This window comes from Anoplophora glabripennis, unplaced genomic scaffold (assembly GCF_000390285.2).
Source record: "Anoplophora glabripennis isolate ALB-LARVAE unplaced genomic scaffold, Agla_2.0 scaffold13, whole genome shotgun sequence".
Classification (NCBI taxonomy): Eukaryota; Metazoa; Arthropoda; class Insecta; order Coleoptera; family Cerambycidae; genus Anoplophora; species Anoplophora glabripennis.
The window spans coordinates 2,055,416-2,075,057 of record NW_019416478.1 but is presented as its reverse complement, the minus strand read 5'-3'; the positions used below and the strand labels follow the sequence as shown (position 1 = coordinate 2,075,057).

Genomic DNA, 19,642 nt, shown 5'->3' with positions numbered 1-19,642 from the left:
TGGTATCGGTAATGTTGAACAATAATGAGTGTGTGAACTGATATTAAAATGTGTGTTGATTTTAAATATTTCAAATGAATTAAAACTTCTAAATAACCAATGTTTAAGGGCAACTAACAACATGTATGTATATATCGCATAATAGTTAGTTTAGTGTTTCTTATGTCTTGTACCAGATAAACCAAATGATATAAAATGGCCTAGAAAAAGCTGCTAAGTGAGACGTGTCGGTAGTGTCGATAGATGTCGCAGTTGTCGATCAGTTGAATGAAGGAAGCTTAGTAAAATGGCCGACCAGGATCGATAAAAGTTGTGATGTGTTTTCAGTCAAATACTGTAATTTTAAAAACAAAATAAATGTTGAAAAACCTATGAATTGCTAGTGTATATAGTGTATTTGTGTTTCAAAATAAATTCGTGACTTTTATTTCCGGTTAGTGTGCTTTAAACCCAGAAAGAAACTTTTATTATGTAGCATTTGTTTTAGTAAGGTAAGTGCAAATTTGATGAAAGAATTTAGGCGTTTTCTTTCTTTTATCACGTAAAAAATTCAATAGTAAAATTCTTACGTTAAACCTTTCACGTAATGTTCAAATATATGGTATACTAATTAGGCAGATTGACATGTTTAATTGAAATGTACACAAGTTTAGCGGTAGTGGGGGGTGAGAGTTAATTTGACAAATTGTTTATGACCATTTAACCATCCACCTTTCCTTTGTCGTTTGTGTTTATTTGGCAATAACTGGATGTTTCCTCCAGCAACTCGTAATCGGTGCTTTTCCTTCTGTAATTAATTTTACGCGTCGCTAGGCTTTGTTTCGGAGAAAAAGGTGTTAACTGGACAACTCTACGAATTTTATAGAATTGACCATGTACCGTTCGTTAATATTTTACGATGATTTTAATAGTCCTCAAACATCTAAATGAGCAATTAAAATAAAATTAGCTTCGTCTAACGACTATCATTTGCTGAAATGTATTAAAATAGAGTCGTCGGTTGCAGAATGCCCAGCAGATTTATAACCTTTGTAGAAAAAACATGTAGTTTTTTTAATTATAAGAGGCAGGTAATTAATAAGCGCTGGTTAGCAATAAATTATGGCCGTCCATTTACATAATAACACACGGAAGTGTTGATAAAATACTCGCACATACTTACATGTTTATTTAAAAGATGGCCTTTTTATTGCTCAACTATTTTGTGCTTATTAATTTTTTGTATTGATTCTAGAATCCTGCCAAATTAATAACTTTTATTATAATGTTACGTTCGACAAGTCTTAAAATTAATATTTACTCTCTAAATAAGTTTTCTGGTTAATAACATACATTTTTATGTGAATATTTGCAAGTCACAAGACGAACCTAGTGGAACGAATTTTCAATTAAGTAAAATTGACAGTGCCGACGTTATTCCTAAGATGTGTAATTACTGTGTTTCTTATGTCGCCGCCCACATGCTGTACTTTTATTGCACGGTAGAAAACAAAGTAATTGTAAATTAATGTCACACAGGAAATGCCTAATAAATTAATTAAAATTTTATGGTGTTAAAGTCGGATTATATATATGGGCGCGTATTTGCAAGTTTTTTCGTGTTATTCCCTTAACTATATTTTTATAAAGGGGAATATTCACACAATTTATTTTTTTTTAAATTGACAGACAATTGAATGCAATTTTAACAAATAGATTTTACATTTAGTTGGCCTGCCCCTATGACAATGATGTACCTAGTTAAGTATCTACTTATAATTCAAATCCCTTATACTTTAGGATCCCAATTGGGAATTACAAGTGATCGATGAGATCTACTCAAATCATAACCATCAGTGTACTTTTCTGAATAAAAACATTCGTCTGGATTAAATATGATTAAAATATATTTTGATAAATTGGGTATCAATAAATGTATGTTCACTTTTGTTGTGTTAAGGAGATACCGTGTATGCAGTGGCTACGTCGACAGCACTTCAAGTAAAAGAACTTTTGCAAAACAGGAAGCTTTAATAAGAAACACGGATTTACAACCAACGATTCGTAATCTAGATTGATGCCTGTTTTGTTTAAGCGTTAAGTAGGTACACTTTCAAAACTCCTCTTTTTCCATTGCACTTCACACAGAAAGATATAGCGCTTAAAGTATCATCGTTAGGCCTGTGAAAATAAACAAAAACCTCGACGTGTTTGTTAATGCGGAGAGGCTTAAAAGTATTTTTAAAGCATCTGTTGACTGACAGCCTTATAAACATGTCACTTTACCGTTCCTCTGACAAATTTGACTACCCATTCACTTTCGGGCTCCCCTGAGGTGCTATTCTCGACGACATGTACTGCCTCCAGTTTTATTTTTAATCTGGGTGGGTATAAAACGAACGGGGATCGGCCTCGGGCCAAGGTGCGCTTACCGGGTGGCCCAAATTATAAACTACGAAGAACCTGTCTTCGTGTCATCCTCGTCGCTGCAGAACACGAAAAACGATATCAAATATCAAATTTATCGCACGGCGAAGCATAAAATGATGTTTTTCTTTCCGTTAACCATATTTTTCCGTCGGATGTCAGTCCACAGAGATTGCGTACATAAAATGCTCTTAACTACTACTTTTCTATTTACGAAGTTGTTTATTTATTTGTAGTCGTTTTCTCCGACATAAATCGACTTACAGGGTGTGACATGAATGTTGGGAAATTTCTCTGGAGATGATGCGGTATCTCTTCTAAAATTCTTCACTAGATGCAGAATGTCAAATAAACGATGTGTCGGTAAAATTATGTTTCCTTTCAAAAATGACATTAAATACGTGGTTTTAAGTAATTTCATTAAAGCTAACAATTTCTAAAATGACCGACAAAAATATGAAATCATATTTCTGAAAAAAATCTAATTATTATCGATTTGGTAACGTGAATGGATGTTAAAAAAGTAATAACTCGAAAATATCATGCTTTTAAAAAAATTAAGATATTTTTTCTCTAAAATTGTCAAGTGATATCGGAATTTTGGGGTCTTTAATGATATAATGACTTCCGATTTCTCCGTCACTGGTAGATTTTTGTATAATAAAAAAAATCCAGTCTACGTTTCATCACTACGCCAAATATCTTTTTAGTAAACGTACATTTTTCTTCAAATTTCAACACCCCGTATAACACCCAGCCTTTTATGGCGTTCCTTCATAAAACTTTTTTGTTTATTACCACCACTCGAATTCAAATGTTAAGTTTTGTTGTTTGAAACACTACTCTGCTGGCTACAGATCCCGTCTGGCATTGCACACAAGCGACATTTAACAAATAGACCATTCGTTAGACAAAGTTAAGTAAATCGAAGCGAAATTTATTTTTCTTGACTGTATTTATCGCCTTATACAGGCTGTTTCAGAAAGACCTTCCGTAAATACAGGGGATGATAGTACGACAAAAAATAAAAATTTTTTGTCTGCTCTTGTTTTCGAAATTTGGTATTCCTGGGTTTTTAAGGATGCCAAATACGCTGGTCTAATTATTTTTTGTATACTTCATAGAGGGCGCTAGTTATGCTACATTCGTATTACATTTTAAGTTCCAATTTTTTTGAGGTTAGGTTTTTTACCATTCGGGCTCCAATTTCCAATGTACAAGATTATTTTATAAAAATAATGTACACTTGTTAGAACTTCCTAATGTAGAAGGGTTTCGAGAAAAAAGGCTTTTAATTAAACTCTTACAATTTTACGGTGTATAAAGTAAATGACTTTTCTCAAAGTAGGCTTATGTCAAAACGTATCGATGGATGTCTCATAAGCAACGCATATATTCTTAGTAATATTTTAAACTCTAATTAAATTTATATCAAAATTTTAGTGACTAATTAGTCATTACTAACTACAGTCACTAACAATCACTAAAATTTTGATATAAAGTTAATTAGTTTAAAATATTACTAAGAATGTATGGGTTGTTTATGAGACATCCATCGATAAGTTTTGACATAAGCCTACTTTGAGAAAAGTCATTTATTTTATACACCGTAATATTGTAAGAGTTTAATTAAAAGCCTTTTTTCTCGAAAACCGTCCATATTAGGAAGTTCTGACAAGAGTACATTATTTTTAGAAAATAAAATTGTACATTTGAAATTGGAGCCCGAATGGTTTTTACCTAACCTTAATCAAATTATAATTTAAAATGTAATAGGAATGTAGCATAACTAGCGCCCTCTATGAAATATCCAAAAAATAATAATGCCAGTGTATTTGGCATCCTTAAAAACCTCGGAATACCAAATTTCATAAAAGTATTTCGCACCGTTTGGAAATTTTCGTAAAAATTCTATTTAAAAAATTTTATTTTGTCGCTCTGTATCTCGAAAATAATAGGAGATAGGTATATAGACAAAAAATTCTTATTTTTTGTCGTACTATCACCTCCTGTATTTACGGGAGGCCTTTCTGAAACAGCCTGTGTATTAAAAACAAACATTTTGGGACATATACAGGGTGATTCACAACTTATCCAAAAAAATTTGGGAATAGATGCAGCATGAGGAATGGAGTCAATATTGTAAAAAAAAATTTGTAAAATCCTTATAGTTTCTGAGAAAAAAATTATTGAAGTTATAGCACATTAAACCACTGCATAGCTGGACAACTGTAGTCTCTAGCGTCATTCGCAATACGCGTGTGACTCCTAATACTGAAATCCGTCGTTGCGGTAGTTTTTACCTGTTATCTGTGTTATTTACATCAGTTTTTTAGTAGTTAGTGTCAAAAATGGCTTGCGTGTATAGCAACTCAGAGTTGATGGATATCGTTTTAATTTATGGTGAAGCAAGACAACATTTGTATTATGGTGAAGTATTTGTGTTATGGTGAAGCAAGACATCATTTGTGTTAGTTCGTAGAAAGTGAGTAAGACGGACCCAAATGTGTTTACACGTGAGTGGATAAAATTTTGAACAATTGCTGTTGCAGCATCGGGTATGTCAAATGATTTTATTATTTAAAAACGCAAATTAATTTTATTAATAATTAATAAAGGCAAAAGCATTTGAATTTGCCGATATAAAATAGGTGCAATAAAATTCTATTTACATATTTCTTTCCTTGCGAAAGGTTTTGTCCGTTTTTATCACGCCGCCATACCGGTCGCATTGTGCGAGGTCAGGTTTTACAGTGGACCAGTTTCCAGTGCCGTGCAGAAGTGTATTTTTAAATCAATTTCGAACTGACCTTTTTGATTTTTTCTTTAAAAAATTGTATTTGTAAGGGTCCCCTGTACATAAAGAATTTTTTTTTGGATAAGTTCTGAATCACCCTGTATGTATCAATTTTTTTCTAATAGTTTAGTTTTCTCTAACCACAAAGAAAGTATATCTCTGGTGAAAGAATTGAGTAATTTAAATTTGCAATTTTTTCTTATTTTATTTTGAAATTTTATATTACGCGTATGACGTCGCTAAGTGAGAAAGCAGGAAAATCACTAAATATCTGATACCCTGAGGGAGTGGCATAACCCTTAGCGATTTCTACACCGATTTTTAGTAACGATTCTATAAATCCAATGATTCCGCATACAGTCTCTTCGATAATTGAAGGAAATGGGAGGAAACCATGATTACTAGATTGATTGATAGATTCTATACTTCTTTCGCCTTACATATTCCAACGAAGTAAACAATGATCAAGCTTGGTCATCACAAACGTGATAATCATGTTGCTGCAAAACTATTGGTCGAAACGGATCGAACTATTGTCCTCGATCGGTATTAGCTATTAGCCCTGGTTATGTCTGTCAGTTTAGTAGATGAATCTGACAGTAGTGAAAGAATTGCTGATTTTGTGATGTAGGTAGTTGTTCATAGGATACCAATGGACTAGAAAAGCAATTTTAACGCGTAAATTGTAAAAAATACGTCATAACAAATGGTCAATTTGTAGAAAAAATTTAATTAAAATAAAAATTCGTAAAAAAGTTTTGGGACATGCGTCAATTTTCGATCCGAGTGATCCACCCTGTAACCGAAGCGAAATGCAGAGGCATTAATTTAATGTTTGTTTAAACCTCGGGTTACACTCGGATCGTATTTTATGGCGGCGGGGCCAGATTAACAGCCTCTTTGATGTTCAGTTATTTGACGTTATGCCGTCTTGATGCCTGTTTATGTTTCTGCGCCTGACATTATCCGCAAGTAAGTGGAGAATTTTGTTTCACAATTCAATAATTGGCTCTTGCCGAGAGTTGAGAGAGGCCCGCGATGAAAATTACAGATTACGGAGGCCGTCGCGTCGGCTTTCGGCCAAACGGTTTCCTTCAAATTAATAAGGCGTTCGGCGTAATTCGAAAATATTGCGGTAAAGCCTTGATCCTCATTTGCATTGTAAATGAAACGCCACTTTTCATTTCACGGCCGTGTAAGAAAGTTAATCGGTTGTTTTGGCAGTAGCAATAAAATATCAACTTAAATAAATTTCCTTAAGTACACACTTAAGTATACAGGCTCTCTTTTGGTGACAGCCCATTAGAATATTTTAAAAATTTGGGCCCTGGGGTTTTCGGTGGTTCTCTCTTCAAATAACATAATGCCATTGTTGTAGGTACCACTTCCAGTTATACCGGAAATCGACATTCATTTGCTTATTTTAAATGGAACACCCTGTATATTTTTTCTTATTTGAATTATGCACCTAATTTTAGGGGGACTTCTGTCAAGCTTCCTTATAGCTCCACTTCAAAATCTACACCTAACAATATCTCTAATGGTCTTGGAGATATTTCAGTTCTTTCAAAAAGTTGCTTTTCGATAGCCTTATTCTTCAAAAATGTCCTTTTTTACATTGTGCAAGCTGCAGTATTGATATTTGGGAGGGAGATCGGGGGATGCTTATCATTTATTTCAGTTACTTTAAAAAAAATTTAATTTTACACGGGATGGTGAAAATTTATTGTCGAATTTGCTTTGCTAACTTCGAACCGCCAAAATTTGTTTTTTCTAAATGGAACCCCCTGTATATTTAATCAAAATTTGTTGTAGAATTTTACTCTCTATCTATCCAGATTACACTTCCCTACAACAGTTTTTGATTAAATATAAATATTTCGAGCTTAAGAGGGCTCTATAGCAGATAGGCAACCCTCAATACATTTTTATATATTTTATTATACAGTTTGTCTAAATATGAATCAATGCACAAACAGACTTTCCTCCATTTTAACGCAGATTTTTTATAAAATGGACTTAGTTTGAAACTCAAATAACTTTTTGTTGTAAAGAAATTTGTAATTTGCCCCTTTTGAACAAGTAAATTACAAATTTTTTTACATCAAAAAGTTATTTGAGTTTCAGACTAAGTCCATTTTATAAAAAATCTGCGTTAGAATGGAGGAAAGTCTGTTATTTGTGCAGTAATTTATATTTAGAAAAACTGTGAAATAAAATCTATACAAATGTATTGCTGGTTGCCTATTTGCTGTAGAGCCTTCTTAAAGGAAATGTACGAAAATTTTTGTTTGTACTCCTCGAAGAGTATTCACGTTTAGATTTTTTATAGTTTTTAGTTTAAAAAGTAAAAATTTGAGTTTTCGCAAGTGACTAGTAGAAAGTTCCGACAGTAGGCTTAAATTATTTTCTTTGAAACCGTTTAAACGTAGTTTTCGAAAACGATTCTGTTCAGGGTTTAAATAAAAATAAGATGGTAGAGGAAAAAAATTCTTATTGCGTAAATTACATGAAAGAGTAATTTTAACATATTTCTAACATGTCAGTGAACTGAGCCTATTACAATTTTGGAAATTCAATCAATTCATTTCAAAGAAAATAGGTTTCTTCCATTTGAAGTGTTTTCAAACAAGTAATTATCATTTTGTCTACCACGTAGATATTCAGGGATAAATTGTTTATTTCAGAATTGTAATTTAGTTAATTAATTAATTTTTTGTAGCTTTAATGAACTTTTTTTAGATACGTCTCGTAAAAGTGTCGGAAGTATGTCATAATCATTTGATAATTCAAATTCATGGCCTCCTGAGATCACTTTTTTGTTGCGAAAATTTGAGAAGTAGGTACCTACTTTTAGGGAAAACAATCCAATGGATTTTTATGCAGTGACTTTTTTTTCATACTTCTGACATAACGTTGGTAAACTTTGTTTTTCTCGGAAAATGCCTCTGTTATGAAGTCCTTAGGGAAAACTTTTAGTTGTACACCTTTTTCTAATTATCGTTTTTTTTTAAATTCATCTGTTTTATTCATATATTATTCGAAGTATTTTCCTCAAAATTAATGTATCTAACAAAAAAAGTTAAAGTTGGTCCGTAGGCAAATTAAAAATGAGTAGGATGGTTGGTCCTTAGATACAGACCCTTCATAAATGATTGCAAGCCACGTGACCAGTAATTTTGTTTGAAGCGGTAATTTATTTTTTTTTACGTTGTCAATTAAATTTCGGTAAAATTAAAACTTATGAAAATAATAAGATCCGATATCTGAGATCCGAGAGTGTTTCAATATAACACAACATTCCGTTTAACCGGCTGTGATTGGTGTTATTTTCCACGAGATTCTATTCAACCAATCAGCTATTGCATCATCTCGAGCATAAACGTAACGGTTTGTCATCGTTCATTGTAAACGAGCCATTAATATTGGTGACGTCAAGATCTAAGTAATTTTCGTTACAAGTTGATCCATCCAACCGTTTTTCTGTTCCATATGGTCAAAATTTTGGAGAGAATTGAAAAATTTATGAAATATTTTTGTCCCCTTATTTTTTTTTTAATTCAGCCTTTTTTTATTTTATAATTGAACGCCTATTTCTGAAGTTACAATTATAGGCTATTGACTATGTACTTTAGATAGGAACTACAACGTAACAGAAATTGTATTGTTTGATGTGTTCAATTGATCCTAAAAAATGATAAAACCGCGGAGTGCTACCTTTTAAAGGGGTGCGTTTTTGAGTACGAAGTAAAAAGGTGGTATTTTAAGTTTTTTGAGTTTTACTCGAAAACTATGAATTTTTTCTATATAGTTGTCGATAAGTTGTAGCAAATTAAATTTCCAATCGAAATGAGACCTTTTGAAGTCAAAAAAATTTATTTTTAACAAAAATATGCCCAAAAAACCGAAAAAATGCGTTTTTTTTTTCTTTTTGGTTTTTGGCCCACAACTTTTTTAGTAATAATAGATACATTGGATCAAAGTTGGCTACTTTTTGGATTTTTGGCCAATGTTTGCCCTTTTTTGACGATTTTCGTCATATAACTTTTTTCTGAAATTTAAGTATATGTAATGCCGTATGCAAATGAAAGCTGGTTTCAATACCTTTAAAATGGTGCCTGGTAGAAGTTTATACAATTAAAATCAACCGAGATATGTCAATTTAACCAACGATACATTTTCTTATTTTTATAAATTTTTTATTACTTTCGGTATTATTTTGTCTAATAAATTTATTTTTGTGAATGTGAAAGTTAAAATAAGTTTCTAGGTGATTGGATATTATTATTTATTTATTTAAACAACAGTTAATCATATATATCTTATAAATTTTCAGATTCATTTAGTATATTTTCAATATTAATATCAATTTCGTCGTCATCATTTTCATCAATGTCCTCTTCAGAAAAATCAGGCGTATAAGCATTCTCACAATTTATTCCCATACATTCTTTAATACATTTACAGGCTATTTTTCAAGTAAAATTTGAGGTGAGGAGATTTATTATTAAAAATGGGATATTAAAAATTTATGGAATTTTTCCAACCCCAATCAAGTACAACCATTCCACTGTTGCATCTGAAAATATACTCTGAACCCATGATGTTTGAGAGCATCAGTTGTTGAAGGCAATCGAGATAAGGTAAATTTTGCACTTGTTGAATACTTTTGAAATAATTTATATCGACAAGTTTTTAGGCTGTCAATTTTTTAACTATACATTATAGTTACAATGCATTCAGATGCAGCAGTGATATCCTCAACACTAGCATTTTCAAGTAAAAATACATCGAGGTAATTTTTTAATTTTGAAAAATTCTTATTTACAAAATTGAAAAATTTTTTTGTAATTGTAATTTTTTAATTAAAAGTACAAAAATAATTAAAAGAATTCGAAATTTTACAAGATAAATATGATTAATTGTTGTTTAAATAAATAAATAATAATATTCAATCACCTAGAAACTTATTTTAACTTTCACATTCACAAAAATAAATTTATTAGACAAAATAATACCGAAAGTAATAAAAATTTTATAAAAATAAGAAAAAGTATCGTTGGTTAAATTGACATATCTCGGTTGATTTTAATTGTACAAACTTCTACCAGGCACCATTTTAAAGGTCTTGAAACCAGCTTTCATTTGAATATGGCATTACATATACCTAAATTAACTCAGAAAAAAGTTATAAGACGAAAATCGTCAAAAAAGGGCAAAAATTGGCCAAAAATCCAAAAAGTAGCCAACTTTGATCCAATGTATCTCGGTTTCTATTAGTCGTAGGTACTTCTATAAAGGCTTATTTTAAAGGAAAAAACATTAACTTTTTTTTCTGTGAAGCAATGCCTATACCTAACTCCTCTCAGAAAAAAGTTGTGGGCCAAAAACCAAAAAGAAAAAAAACGCATTTTTTTGTTTTTTTAATCGTTTTTTGGACATATTTTTGTTAAAAAAAATTTTTTTGACTTCAAAAGGTCTCATTTCGATTGGAAATTCAATTTGCTACAACTTTTCTGTTGACAACTATAGTGAAAAAATGCATAGTTTTCGAGTAAAACTCAAAAAACTGAAAATACCACTTTTTTACTTCGTTCTCAAAAACGCACCCCTTTAAAAGGTAGCACTCCGCGGTTTTATCATTTTTTAGGGTCAATTGAACATATCAATAAAATTTCTGTTACGTTGTAGTTCCTTTGTACCCTCTTTTTTTTGACATAGTCAATAGCCTATTAGTTATATCAGAATAATCGTTTCTCAGGGATTATTAAACATTTTTTTTTAAATTTTAACCATAAATACTGATTTTCGTTGTTTTATGGCGCAGAATCCGTCATTAAAATGCCACCAGACGCTGTTACATCCTGTACATAGCCGAACAGAAGACCGCACAACGGTGCTTCAACGTAATGACATATTAAATTACACATTTGCGGGCGATTCACACCCGATATTTGTGTATTGATTATTGGGTATAATGCAGCTGTTTGCACGGCCTTATCTTTATGGCCGTCCTTTTAATATAGAAGGGAGAGCCGACACGTCGTTTACACCGACTGTCACAACTGAATTATCGCGAATATCCTCCGTCTAATTGATTTTAAATCCCGATCCGCACCGAGCCCGCGGGGGCAAAAAACCGTTTAATCCGGTCTAACGGGGAGAACGGACAATCAATCACTCTCGCTACCGAACACAAAAGTGTTGTCAAATAAGCGCGGCCATAAATCTGCCCCGTGATAAATTTCTCTGTCTACAGCATTTGACTCGACTCTCGGATCGGCTCGTCTTTGGCTGTCGTCTCGCTGTCCGTCTAATTTGAAAAATGCGCGCCAGCCGGCACTGCCGCAGAATGCGAAAATATGGCCTCCCTGCCATGGCCGCGGCCGACCCGTCACGGGAAAAACTGTCGGGCCAGAATTAGGAATCCGAAAAATATTTGGCGGCGCGTCCAATGTTTTGCTTTGCAGCTCGCTTCGTGGGGTGTAATTTAGTAGATTTATGTACTTGTGTGGTTGTTTTATGAAAAAACCTCGTGTACAGGGCGGTCACGCGGAATTTGACGCTCCTTTTCTCCGTTATTATTCGAGATAAAGAAGAGGAGAATAAAAGTGGAGGTTTTTAAACATTTTTTATCGCGTAACGTTTATCGCATTCCCGAGATATAGGCATTACCATTTAATTATACAGTGTGACCCTTCTTTCTTTCAAATCATTTTAAAAATGTATTTTGTGGCCGATTTCGTTTTATTTTTGTAAGGTCGAGCTTAAAAAATTCAAATGCATTTCATAACGATTTAATTTATCATTTTTTGTTTTTCTTAAACGGAATAAGTAAGCAACCTATAAAACAAACAAATAAATTGTTCTCTTAATATTTTTATTTGGGTTGAAAATTATACAATATTTTCTAATTTTAATGGATGAATAATAAAAAAATACAAATATTCATACAAACTGTGAACATACGAGGGTGGTCTGAAAACTTTCCGACCTAACAAAGATACAAGACATTTTTTCAGAAAATTTTTTTTTATTTTTCAACATAGTCTCCTTGTAACTCTACACACTTTTCCCAGCGATGCTCCCATCTCTGTAACCCGTCCAAATAGTAGTCGGCGTTTTTCTCTGCAAAATAACGAGCGTTCAAATAAAAACGTAGTCGAAGTTGGCTCTGACACATTGGACGTAGGGAGTAGCTTATAGCGACCAACTTAACCTCATTTCTCAACGAGCTGTATAGCAGCTGTCAGTTTCAATAACGTTAATGACTATATAACTTTATTTTAAAGAATAATCGTGATAACAATAACAAACAATTAAAGGAGCTGCGGAAAGTGTCCCCCTCCTTGTTATAACAATAAATTAAAGCAGCTGCTGAAAGTGTCCCCCTCCTTGTTCCAAGCACTTTTCACACCTGTTCCTCAAAGAATTAAAGACATTTTCTAAGATGCTCGGGGTATTGTTAATTTCACGAATCTTGTCTATAAGTCGAGCCTGCAGATGGTTTAAATCAGGAATAGGCAGTTCAAAAATAGTGTTTTTAAGGTAAGGCCACAAAAAGAAATCACACGGCGTAATATCACATGACCTCGGTGGAAATTCATGTTCAGCATTGAGACTTATTAGTCGATTTTGGAAAACTTCCCTCAACATATTCATCGTCTCGCCTGCCGTATGTGCCCTTGCGCCATCTTGTTGAAAGTAAAAGTTTGTAATTTCGTTTTCTTCCAGCTGGTTAACAAAAGGAGCGATAATTTCTTCTCTATACCTTTGCGCAGTAAGAGTACCATTAAAAAAAATAGGTCCATAAATCCTCCTTCGATTGAGAGCACACCAAACTCCAATTTTTTGAGCGTGTAGAGGGCCCTCGACAAAAAAGTTATCTGGTTTTTCAGAAGACCACATTCTCATATTCTGTGAGTTTACGTAACCACTTAAATGAAACCAGGCTTCATCAGAAAAAAAGGTGATATTATGAAGTTCACCGTAGTTGTTTAAAAACCATTCACAAAATACAGCCCGTCGCGGAAAATCAACTTCATGAAGTTCTTGCTGACAAGTTAAACGATAGGAGAACAAACGCAAATCTTTTTTTAACACTGTGTGGCAGGTACCGACTGATACTCCCACCATTTGTGATAAAACACGTACAGAAGTTCTTGGCGCATTTTCCATTATTTGTTGGACATTTTCTTTTAATTCTTCAGTCCGCTTTTTAGGTCGGCCGCTTCCTTCTTTTCTTGTTACACTGCCCGTTTCACGAAAAACATTAACACAACGCTGAACTGCACTTTGAAAAATTTTGTACTCAACAACGCCGGGAAATTGATTTTGAAATTCTATGAAACATTCCTCAATAGAATACTTCCATATTCCATCAATCTTGCGTCCATTTCTAAAGTAGGACTCTATGATAAACACTTTTTGTTCTTGAGAAAACACCATTTTAAACGCTTTTTAAAACGAAAATATTCAAATTGATAGCGGCGATATAGCGCTTTGACAGATGACGTTTAAGTTCATTTGCTATACGCTACGCCCTACGTCCAAATTTTCAGAACCAACTTGACCACGTTTTTATTTGAACGCTCGTTAATTGTTCACGAAGGTGATTGCCTCTTCATTTGACGAAAATCTCTGTCTTCCGAGCGGAATTTTTAGATGAGGGAACAAACAGAAGTCGCTTGGGGCTAGATCTGGTGAGTAAGGCAGATGGTCGAGCAGTTCAAACTGTAATTCGTGGATTTTCGCCATGGCAACCGCTGAGGTGTGAGACGGTGCGTTGTCTTGGTGAAACAGGATTTTCTTTTTCTGCGAATGTGGCCTTTTTCCGCAAGTTCTGCCTTCAGCTTGTCAAGTAATGATGCGTAGTATGCTCCTGTAATGGTTTTTCCTTTTCGAAGATAATCGATTAAAATAACTCCATGACTATCCCAGAAAACAGTCGCCATCACTTTCCCAGCCGAAAAAACAGTTTTTGCTTTTCTTGGAACCGGTTCCCCCTTTGCAGTCCACTGTTTAGACTATATTTTTGTTTCGGGAGTATAATGGTGTATCCAAGTTTCATCTACAGTAATTAATCGGCGCCAAAACTCGGATTTATTTCGCCTAAACTGCGCCAACAGAGCGTTGGAAATATTCATTCGATCACGTTTTTAGTCTAACGTGAGCAAACGCGGCACCCAACGCGCGGACAGCTTTCTCATATTTAAATTTTGATTTAATATGTGACAAACACGTTCTTTTGACATGTTCATAACCTCTGCTATCTCTCTCACTTTAATTCGGCGGTCGTCTAGCACCAATTGGTGAACTTTGGCGATGTTTTCGTCGGTAGTTGCAGTTTTTGGACGTCCTGAACGTTCATCGTCTCCCAAGCTCTTACTGCCAATTCATCTTTGATTTGCGTAAGCATATTCCCTTTCAAAAACAAATATTTAATGACAATTCGATACTCGATTTTGTCCATTTTCATAAAAAACACTCACATCAACTCACTCAAACGACTGTTACATAACAACTGCGCGTCCTAAATGGCTGAAACTTTGGTGAGTAACTGTCAACAGATGAACAACGAAATTCACTAGCTTTTATTTACGAGTGCTGCCATCTTCATGTTGAGGTCGGAAACTTTTCAGACCACCCTCGTACTATTAAGAATGTTGAACACGTATAAAAACATCTAGCATTAAAATTTAACGAGTTTCATAGGCGTTCCTAAACAAGTTTTCCGCTAAATGTAAAAAATTATAATAATTTGTATACAGGGTGAGCCACCAGTAGGTGGATAGGGACCAAACGGCAAATGCTATAGAAACCTGTTTAGGTGGGTATGTGTAGGTTGCTTACGGCTAGATTTTAAAAATATTTTGAAATATACAGGGTGTCCAGGAAAAGCGTACCATATCAAAGTTATGTATTTTTAAATGGAACAGCCTGTATTTTACTCGAGTTTTGCTGCATTTTTGAAAGCACCGTAAAAAATAGGTGAACTTTTATTAAAAGGTCCTGCATGCCTGGGACTTACTGTTTGTGAGATATTTCAATTTTAGTGAAAATGCAGGCTTAGCGTAGAAATCTAATATTTGTATTTTAGATCCTTGAAGTTATAAATTATTATATTTGTTCTCACTTAGTATTGTACAGAATGTTCAAAAAACTGGTGAATACTTCCCTCAACTTTAAACAACTTGGTTATTTTAAATGGGACACCCAGTATATTTTTACTTTGGAAGTTAGGAAATTTAAAACTCTTTCAAACTGTGTATACCTATCTCTAACGGTATTGGAGATATTTTTGTAAGATGTATCCACGAGTCTTTATCGAGGTCTTTATTGAATTGGTAAATCGTCAATCATGACAATATTGAAGTAAGTTTTCTAATAAAAAATATTATTTTGTAAGCAGAATAATTATAAAAAGTTATTAATTTTGTATAAATATGTATGTTTGTTGTACGTAACTGAATTAAATTAATTAGAAGCAACATGGTAAATATTTATTAAAGGAAATTTTACTTTTAGAAGAAACAAAGAAAAATTTTAATTGATGATCGAATTGATAACCATTCTCTTGAATGCAGCATCTTATTCTATCTTCAAATGATATTGTCACATCCTTAGAATATCTGGGGTGATTTGGGCAAGTACATCTCTAATAGCTGTTTTACATTGACAATTTATTGATCAATTAATTCATGAAGTCGCTTCATCAAGAAATTGGACAAGTGTAATGCACCAAATCAGCTGTCAAATAACTACATCAATTTATTCATGAAGTTCTTGACGAATTATCACGCATGTTCTAATTTTCGTCAATTTCTTCGTGAAGTTCGGAAGTACCAACCCAACAGATTTCCAGCCTCCGATCAGTAATGAGGTTATGTTATTGGAATATGTAAATAATTGTGTGGCGTCGTGCTAGTTTTCCATTGTTTTTACTGATTTGTTACCTACTAATATTTATATAATAGGTGTCAAAACGGTACCGCTGTTGTATCACTACAATTATGAGTGGAAAGGTGACATTTTTGAAATTTATTTGTTTCTTTGATTCATTGGTAGAACTGATTCATACGTCAAAAAACTTGACAAAGTCTGTAGCAGTGTAAAACCACACTGTTTACCAATAAATTCGTGAATTAATTCATGAAGAACTTCGTCAATTTATTCATCAATAAGTTGTCAATAATCCTTTTCTTCATATCATCGCAAGTAGTAGGTGGAACACTGTGTACAAGATTTTTTATATACAATTGCATTATAAACAAATTAGGGTTTTTTTTGCACAGCGTGGCGATTTATCAACAATTGTCCGATTTAAATTCTGAAAACGGCATCTGAAAGTAGAAACAAAATCTCCAATTTATATATCTAGGATTTTCACCTGGATGATCGGAAATATGCTAAAAATGCCCTTGAAAGTCTCCCGAAACGATCGAAAGTACGCTCGAGCCAGAGTCGGGTAGCGGTAGTGGGGGAAGCAGCGATTGTTTTTACAGCTCCAAATTTGACGGTTATGAATTTTTGAAGAAAAGTCCATTTTAGAGATTTTTCCGGATTTTCTCTGTAAAAAATGAACCCATCGGGTCGTACAAAAAAAACATTTTATAGGTTTTTTTATTCTCTACAAAAATCCTACTGAGAGTAAGACGATTCCATAATTATTTTTCGAGATATTATAAAAAAAACAAAAATATGTCATTTTTTGCAGTTTTTGTTGTTTAGAACAAAATTGTTCACGACTTTACTGGGGAAATCACTTAGGTTTTCATTTACTAAGTAGTTTTCAAAAGGAAATACATACATGAAATTTGCTGTAATATTTAAGTGTAAAAACAACCTCTTTTTTCGCTCTATTGTTTGGTCTATTAATGGTTTCAAACGGGTTGGAGTTAAGAAAATAAAATTATTTGGGCGATATCTTGGAGACAAACTTTTTTTTTAATTATATCTAGCACATTAGCTTTAATTTCTAAATGCTAAATTTGAATTTTATATTATATTCTTGATTGTCAGGCGATTTTAAACAAAATAGATGTTACTTAAGTTATAGTTATATATTTTTTTATATCTTTATTCAAAATAGTCTTTAAATCTTGTAATAAAATTATACTACATAAACTATATTCCTCTCTTCCATTTAGTTTAATGAATGACTTCCATACTAAATGGGGGAATTCACATTTGACCCAAGTGTAATTTTTCAAACTGCTGGTACACGAACAGACGCGGGTATAATTTTCTCCACTACATGGAGTCGTTTTAAGTAATATATCACCTCGTTGGCTCAAGATGAAGAGATGTGTTGCGCAAATCGGCAAGTAATGGGGCGCGCTCACATTAAAGTTGATATAGGGGCAAATATTTAAGAAATATATGGGTATAATGTACGTAGAACATACTTTAAGTTAGGCGTCTTGTATCGACCCTCACACACGGTCGTTGAAAGGGTGAAGAAGAGGAAAAAGGACCGTTGATTTTTCATAGGATTTACGTGAAATACTGGTATCCCGCCGTATTATTTACAAAATACTGGGTCGCTGATATGATGGAAACGGTCAATTATCTCCTAAAGTAAGATAACTATCGAAAAATCATAAAACACAAACAATAAAGAAGTATACAGGATCAGTCAAAATGTCGTGACGAAACAAAGTTGCTTTTTCTTTAATGGAACACCCTCTATTTCAATTCTTCTCGAAACTCTAAACAAAATTCATATAGCACATCATGTACCTAAACTTAACCATTTTCGAGATATCGAACTCTGAAAGTAATATTTTGCTACTCTCAAATTTATGAAAGAAAGGGCCCTAAATTATGGATATTTATTTTGAAAATAACACAATGTGGAGGATGTGGATATGATTTAATGTTTCATTAGTTTCTTACAGAAAATAATTGTTTCATCATGACTTTTTGACTGATGCTGTATACTTAATTTTTCTTTATTGTAACAGATTTTAAATAACCCTAACGTTTGTGTCTATGATTTTTCGATAGCTGTAGCGACCATGTTGACACATTTCTGAAAATTTATGTATTAGAGCTATTCTACTTGCAAGGCATATTACTGGCCGTTGTTGGCCCTGCCAACTTAGCAACACAATAACACAGAATTGACTCAGTTAATAAAAACGATGTTGTAACATCATACCACGCGTTAAAGGCTAGCCTACATACTTGTCTGGGTATCATCGACATAACACATCCTTCATATTGCTTTACTTAAGGGTTGTGTTTTTTTTTAGACAAAAAAATCACGCTTTTGGTACCTAAGACAATGATAGAACAAGAAAACCATCTAAAAACTATAAAAATGTTGAAATACGAGGATTCCTTTAATTTTTTGCTGTGAAAGATCACGGAAAACATGGGCACCCATGTAAACATCGGAATGTATATCTCCTGTTTTGTCGAGAATTTTGGTTACAAATACTCAATAATTATTAATAATTCATGTGTTAATAGTTTCATAACACCATTCTACGGGGTGTGATTGTGTTTATAGTACCGTACGCGATTTTCGGTATATTCAACAGTCTTGTAAAGTTCATGAAATGTAATTATAAACCTAAGAAGTAAAAATATTTTTTCAACCTTATTCTGAATGTATGACGTCTTAAACTTGTTTAGATTTTCTAAAATCCTCCTCAATATACAGCTATATTTTTAAATTCATTGAAAATTGCGCATAAAAATGTCCCTCTTAAGAGACGTTGGAAAAGAAAGAATACTTAAATATAGACAGAGTATTTCTTTTTAACCCCAATAATGTGCCACATTTAACTGTCAGGAGCTAAATTAGTACTTCGTTCTTATAAATTCCACGAAATTAATGTACTTAAGGAGGTATATCGGGATCCGAGGGAAGTGAGGAGCGCAGGGGGGGCCCTATGCTTTTCTTATGGGACTAAAGCCCGCTGCCAATTTGAAAAAATTAAATTCTATTGAAATTATTTGCGATAAACATTATCTATATACCAAAGAAATCTACTCATATGCACATAGCATACATATTGACTAATTAACAACATAAAAATATATTTAAGTAGTTTTAAATTATATTTAATGAACGCATAAAGACTAATTGACTAGCAGTTGTACACACTGCAAACCTACAGACCTCGGACATCGGAGATATTGCGCGTCAAATTCGAGTAAAGATACGTACGCGTTCAAAAATGTATTGTGTATAAACTATGTACAATATAATTATTATATATAGCAAATATATCGTATTATCCTCGCGAAGATTTGTATCCTTTATTTACAATCCGTAAATCATGTGAACTGGTAAAACAACGAGAATTATGTTAATTTAGTTCTAAAGAAATGAAATGACACTCGCGCCCATCTCTCGTCCAAGTCAAAGAAAATGTTGGATGCAATTTTGAAGGTTCTGTGATAGAAATTACATTATTACTCACTGTT

The 19,642-nt window shown here is 33.1% G+C and overlaps 1 protein-coding gene across 5 annotated transcripts in view; it reads left to right on the top strand.

Moving 5' to 3' along the window:
• Window positions 1-278: 278 nt before the first annotated feature.
• Window positions 279-19,642, top strand: part of LOC108904280 (arginine-glutamic acid dipeptide repeats protein) — a 100,303-nt gene continuing 80,939 nt past the window's right edge. For all 5 annotated transcript variants that reach the window (XR_001964227.2, XR_001964229.1, XM_018706808.1 and 2 more), the window contains exon 1: window positions 279-491. The gene's annotated coding sequence lies outside the window, so the exon portion shown is untranslated. The remainder of the gene's footprint in view (window positions 492-19,642) is intronic.